The sequence below is a fragment of the Gavialis gangeticus genome, unplaced genomic scaffold (genome assembly GCF_001723915.1).
Source record: "Gavialis gangeticus isolate Ggan-Ray unplaced genomic scaffold, GavGan_comp1, whole genome shotgun sequence".
In the NCBI taxonomy this organism is placed as follows: Eukaryota; Metazoa; Chordata; order Crocodylia; family Gavialidae; genus Gavialis; species Gavialis gangeticus.
In genome coordinates this window covers 138,571,436-138,577,862 of record NW_017729024.1, presented here as the reverse complement: position 1 = coordinate 138,577,862, position 6,427 = coordinate 138,571,436, and the positions used below count along the sequence as shown (strand labels likewise).

Here is a 6,427-nt window from a genome sequence, read left to right as displayed (position 1 = left end):
CCCCCGTTGGTCTGTTTTTATGGCATGTGTTTCATGAAACATTTCCATTGTGGTTAGGTCATGTATTTAGAAAATACTTTAAATATACCCATGTTTATGCATACTATATTAATGCTGTTTAAATTGTAGAATACACTGATGATATGTAGAAGCTGACTCCTTACTTGATAGGATTAATTCCTGTAGCTGCCAACTTACTTTTTCAAAAAAATCAGCTGCAATGGATATCACTCTGCTCTATATAAACTATACCTTTCTGATTTTTATGAAATTCCATCACAGTTCAGTACTAAAATAATTGTACGGGTTTTGCATAGAGGGAATATTTGAATATTCAGTCTGCCAGCTGAAATTATAACCTTGTTTCCTACTCATAATTTAACTTTCCATTCAAAATTATCAACAGGTAGCAAGTTTTCCAATTACGTTTAATATGTGTATTTCACATATTTCCCTTTAATATGTGTGTTTTAATACATGTATTTTATCAGGCAGTAATGAAATTGGATACAATAGGTTTTCATGATTGTCAATAAAATATTAAGTACTGATAAAACACTATGATTTTCAATTTTTAGGAAATGGATTTTCTTTATTTTGTTTCCCACCTCTTTGGGACGTCTCAAATATTGCAGTGGGGTTTTTTTGTCATGTAGATACCTGTCCTTTAATTTTTGAGCACATTTTGTGCTTTAGGAGGCTGTTGGATTAATTACTATAGCAAATGGATTTTTTCAGAGGAAAATTTTTTAGTCGTAAAAAAATAATGAATTAACATTTCTTAATTATTTGTATTTCCTACGTTAATTTCAGTCTTCCTGTTTTATTGCAACTCTAAAGGCTAATGAGAGCTGTTCCTTACAGTAGTCGGCATGTTCAACATAGTCCCTGTCATGTGATCCTTCTTTGTGTGTCAGAACACTGATTGGCAAAATTGAGCTTCAGGGAAAAAGCCAACATTTTGTGGAATGTTCAGTTTTGAACTCCAGATTTACACATCACTTTCAGAAGCTTTTAGCTTCTTGTTGTTCATCTTCTATGCTGATCTAGCATCTGGGGAGGGCAGTAGGCTAGGAAGGCCTGACTTTGCTTCAGGAGCATAGCTCTGCACAAATGGTTATAATTTATATAGTTGTCCTTTCCACTTACTCTAAATTCTGAGATTGCCTGTATGTGTCTCAGGTTTTCCACCTGTGCTACATATAGGGTTTTAACCAGTGTGGATGATACCCGAGCATACTCTGCTAAAGTGGTATTGAAGTGTTAAGAAATCTGCAGTTTCATTTTAAGGCTTTATCATAAATGATACTGATGTTTCTCTTTGGAAGAATTGGATTTGGAACAAAAACTACCTTAACATATTTATTTGATTGACTGGCTTAGTTTATGACATTAGGCAAAGCTGCACTGATACTTTTCAATGCATTGCAAGTACTTGCATGTTTGTCAAGATTTTGTTTTGTTATTCTGTAAATCATTAAAGTGAAGGTTAGTATTTCAAGAGGAGCAAGAGGGCTAATTATTTTTATCCTGCAAGCTGAAAATGATTATATTATACTGATAATAACAAACAGTATAGTAGATAGATTCTTAAACTACACTTCCGTCAAAGATTGCCATAGACTTGGTCTGTAATATTTACTTAGTATGATTTCTTTGCATTTTTAAAACTAGAACAGAAGAGACCTGTCTCGTGGCAGCTCTGATAGGCTAATTTATTATTTTCAATTTTGTAATTTAGCTATCAGAAAAATAAACAGCATGTGCAAAAAAAATCCGATCATGGAATAGAAATTAATTCAGACTTGCTGCCCTGCAGCATTGCAAATGGAGAAACAAAAAAAATTTGGAGGAGACAAGCTGCTGGAAATAGTGAACAAAGGTGTGACCTGAAATTACGAAGAAGACTCATAAGCCCTCAGTCCTGGAGTTCCCTGAAACATTTCAGTTGATTTAGAGCTGGGGTGCCAACCTACAGCATGACTGCCACAAACGGCTCAGGCAGCCTCTGTGTAGCACATGGCAGATCAGGGACAGGTAACACAGCAGCAGGTAGGGCAAGAAGCAGAAACAGAATAGCACATCAGGCAGGGAGCAGAAAACAAAGTAGCAGATTGGGCAAGTGAAGAGGATTAGAGTGGCACTTGGGAAGGGTGGAGGACTAAGTTGTGGCATGCCTGTCAAAAAGTGTGGGCTGTGCTGATTTAAACCAATTCTAGGACATTGGAACAACAGAGAAAGTGTCCATAAAAGAAAGACTTCCTTTATGTGCTTCATGGATCCCACAAGGCCTTGGGTATTGATATTCAAAACTAAAATATTGTCGACAGTATTTGCAACAATATTGCACATAAAATTTGTGATGTCAGTAGGTTTGAGCAATACGTATCTCAGTAGTAATTACTGTTATAGCCAAATACTCTAGTAATACAAAGATCTTGTCATTGTCATTTGAACTCTTTTTTTCCTGCCTTAAACTTTAATTGAAGGTAGACATACAGGGCGGAAACTTTTCCAGTGCTTTATTTTTCCATGGGAAATTTTCCATTTTAAAAATTCATTGTTCCATAAAGTTCATTAGTAACAATGAATGGATGCCAACACAATATTAGGCAAGCTTGGCAGTTTCAAAGTTGTAATTATTGTTTTTCAGGTGATTAATCCTAGGAAGTGTGTGAGGGAGTACATATATATTTTATTGATTTGTAAACAGGAGGGTAAATACACTCGCATATTAATCCAAACCAAAAATCAAGTTCTGAATTCACCTAATGGGCTGTGCAGGTCAAATCAAAACCAAAGCACAGCATTATCGTGCACAGTTCTTTGTATGTGCTAGAATTAATGTCAACAGTTTTGTGTCTTTGTTTTTTCCCTTAAGTTGAAACACACAGTGTAAGAGCAGTACATGCTATTGTGCATTGTCTTTACATTTTTACAAATATTCCAATACAAATTATTTTTTTCCACATAAAGCTTTGAATTTGTTTGAATATAACATTTAAACCACATTAAGTGTGCTGTATTTAACTCTTTTCCTAATCAAATATTTCAGTTCAAATACTTGCAGCTATAGGGACATAAAATTAACATGGGGGTACTTTTTTAGTTCTGTTTACTAAATACAAGTCAAATAAACATGCTAAATCAGATCATGCTCTATTTAGGGCATTGGAAATTTTTTCTGGAAAACTCACATCTCTAATTGACAGTGTTTGTGGCATGAACAAAAACTCTCTGGAGATTTTTATTTATATTATATTTAGACAAACTTTTCATGAGAAGTTCAAAATGAGGTTAAAGTTGGACACCGAGTCCATCGTAAGAGTTTCCTTCCCATCACCCGTTCTTGTAATAAACTCTTAAAAGCAGGGTAAATACTATTGCAGTTCCTCATTTATCTGTTGAAGCTTTAGGGACCATGAGCTCCAAAATCGGAGCATTTTTAAAAATAACTTCTAAAGACAGGAGGCTCCTTGCCAGGTGCTGCTTATAATTGGATTTGGTCTGTGAAAACTGCATTAGACTAGACCTGCTAAAACATATTAGTAAAATGGTGACTCTGATGTAGTAAGCAAAGTAGTGCCTTTCATAATTTAACTACAAAATGGATATTGAAGTGGTTATAAATTTTGATTATTTTGAAAATTGTGTTCAGAGATGTCACTAATACTAGATTTTTCTTTAAATTGAAGACACAAATTCATAGATGCTTATCTGTATGTCACCTTTTGCCTTGCCTCCACTACCCACAGTAAATATTTATAACACCTAGGAGAATTCTGTGTAGGGAGATGTAAATTATATTCATATTCATCCTGGGCCATGAAAGAATGTGGAATCAGACCTCCATCTCTATCCTCTGCATAAGTCCATGGTATCTACCTTCCAGGACTGGAGGTCCCTCCCACTGCCCTACAAGGATATTGTTGAACTTCGTACAAGTTCCAGCCTAAGTGATCTGGGGGTGATGTCAAACTCAATCGGTTGCACTCACTGGAGGATCAGAATGCACAAGAAAAGCATCCTTGGCAAAGAAATAGCCATGCAGTTATTCTTGGGGACTCTGGTGCTGAACTCCTCTCTGGCTCCAAGATCTAGGCCTGTTTTCTTTCATGTGGTATAAATTGAAATCTGAGCACTACCCATTCTTGCTGTTTGGCAATGTAATTTTCTCTGCCAGTCTCCATGTCTGTTACAGTGCAGAATGATTTTACTGTGCTCTCAGAACCAGTACTCTTGTACTTTGCCTGTCTGTCTAAAGTTCTCTCTGCTGTTCAATGAATCATTCAAGCTGTAGCCAAATTATAGAGCTCAGGGCTCAAATTCCTATTCTAGGGCTCACTCTGATTCTGGTCTAGTAGCAGAAAGCCACCTCTGTTTCTCCCCCAAAACTCTGCCCTGTGACAGTTTGGTTAAGATGGGCCCTACAGAGGGTACACACCTCAACCTGTCTCTTTAGGTAACCTGAGCTGGATACATTCCTGAGGGAGGGGGGGGAAACCTGCTCCCTCTGCCTATGTGACTGGCATCACATACCTGGATGAGGGGCTTGGACTCCCTGGGGAGCTAGGAACTGCCAGTCTGCCCAACAGCTAGTGATGCATTTCAAATTGGTTGGCTGACAGCCAACAGGTGCTGGCCTCCATTGGACCAGGTAAATGAGGTCATAAGGGCTATATAAGTTAAGGACTGCCCAGGAGGATGAGGCAGCAGCCATGGGGAAGACTCAGAGAGAGAGAGAAGAGCTGAACCATCTGAAACTTGCTCGCTCCCTCTCTCTCTCTCTCTCCAAACTCATGATCAAGGAACTGCCTGCCTCCAGAGGGAATCTCCACCTGCCTCTAGATGATACTTGTGAGTGAGCTACCTGAGATCTAACTAGATATAGAGCTTGCAGTTACTGAGATGCATGATCAAAGGCTACCCAGACATGCCAGTTTGCTCTGTGGGATTTCTCTGATATTGCTCTACCTTGTACCCTATTGCAACCATACCCCTTGCAACCAGTAAAGTTCTCCTTTGTACCTAGCGGGGGAGACTTATTGGGTGTGGGTTTAGATTATGCCTTGGGGTCCCCTTGTTTTGGCTGACTAAGGGAGACCACTACTTCTGCTTCCAACTGAGAGAAGCACCCTAAGTGCTTGAAGTGAGTCAAGTACCCTTGAGGGCTACTAGGCCTGTGTTTCCCAGGGTGCACAGAGCCAGAATAAAGCCCATCCCTGGGTGGTGGCAGTGTTACCCCCAGGCTAGTGGGTGTGCTCCAGGAAGGGGGTCGGCCAGACATGAGGCGCCCTCAGGGAGGCACTCGGAGCCTGGAAGGTGGTTGGGCACAGTGAGATGGTTGGCTCAACGCAGGAGTCCCCCTTACTGGTCTGCCACAGTTGCCACCACCTATGGAAATTACTTCTTGCAGTGTAGACAAGCATAACAATTGAACAGTTCTAATCTACTGTTTTGGAAACTGGTTCATAATTGTTGTGGGACAGGTTGCAGACACATTTAACAACAGAATCATTTCAAAAGGCAGTGACTATGAACCAGTTCACAATTGTGTGAAGTGTTGTGGTTCTGACACCAGGGGGTGGAAGTAAATATCTGGCCCAGTGTTCCTCTAGTGGGGAAGGGAAGTGCTCACATTCATGCTTTGGAGGTCCCAGAGGTTGGGTGACCTGTGGCTGGGGACATTTTCACTTTTCTGCTTTCCCTTCTCACCTAAACATGAGTTCAATAGTCATCAATAGCCTGGAGTTGCTCCAAGTCTGCAGTGTGCTTGCCTCACTTGTGGGAGTGCTTGAACCAATTCTTTTTTGGTTCCCAGGGCCAGGGTCCATGATGAGGAACTGCAGTTAAGTGAGGACACAGTTGGTTGTTAGAAAGATAGTTTTTGTTGAACAAGCAGCACAAGGGAGTTCATTGATTGTTCCTGCAAAGAAGAGCTTTTGATTGTAAATGGTTCCTCAGGCCTTTTAGTTTCTATCTGATTTGTTTTCAGGATTCTTATCTGACCTTTCTGACGGGTCTACTGGGCTTGGGTCCTCAGGTTACCTTTGGTGATGGATATAAGCCTTATCACTCAAAATCTGTTTTGATATCGCAGATTCCTCTGCATCGATTGCCAGAATCCTCCCCAAATCAAAAGGATTCCCTAGATCCATATCTGAGATTGGATAACTTGCAGAAGATCTGTCCTTTGTAGATTCATAGATTCATAGATTAAGGGTCGGAAGGGACCTAGTAGATCTTCTAGCCCGACCCCCCGCCAGGGCGGGAGAACAACAAAAAACCCCAAAAAGAGAAACGGGACTCAAATGAGTCCAGCCAGGTAGGCATCCAGCCTCTTCTTAAAGACCCCCAGGGTAGGGGCCAGCACCACTTCCCTTGGAAGTTGGTTCCAGCTCCTAGCCGCCCTAACTGTGAAGTAGTT

The 6,427-nt window shown here is 40.1% G+C and overlaps 1 protein-coding gene across 1 annotated transcript in view; it reads left to right on the top strand.

The window, feature by feature from the left end:
* The window catches only part of IPO11 (importin 11), a 350,536-nt gene that overhangs the window by 152,300 nt on the left and 191,809 nt on the right, over positions 1-6,427 (top strand). The gene's annotated exons all lie outside the window — the stretch shown is intronic.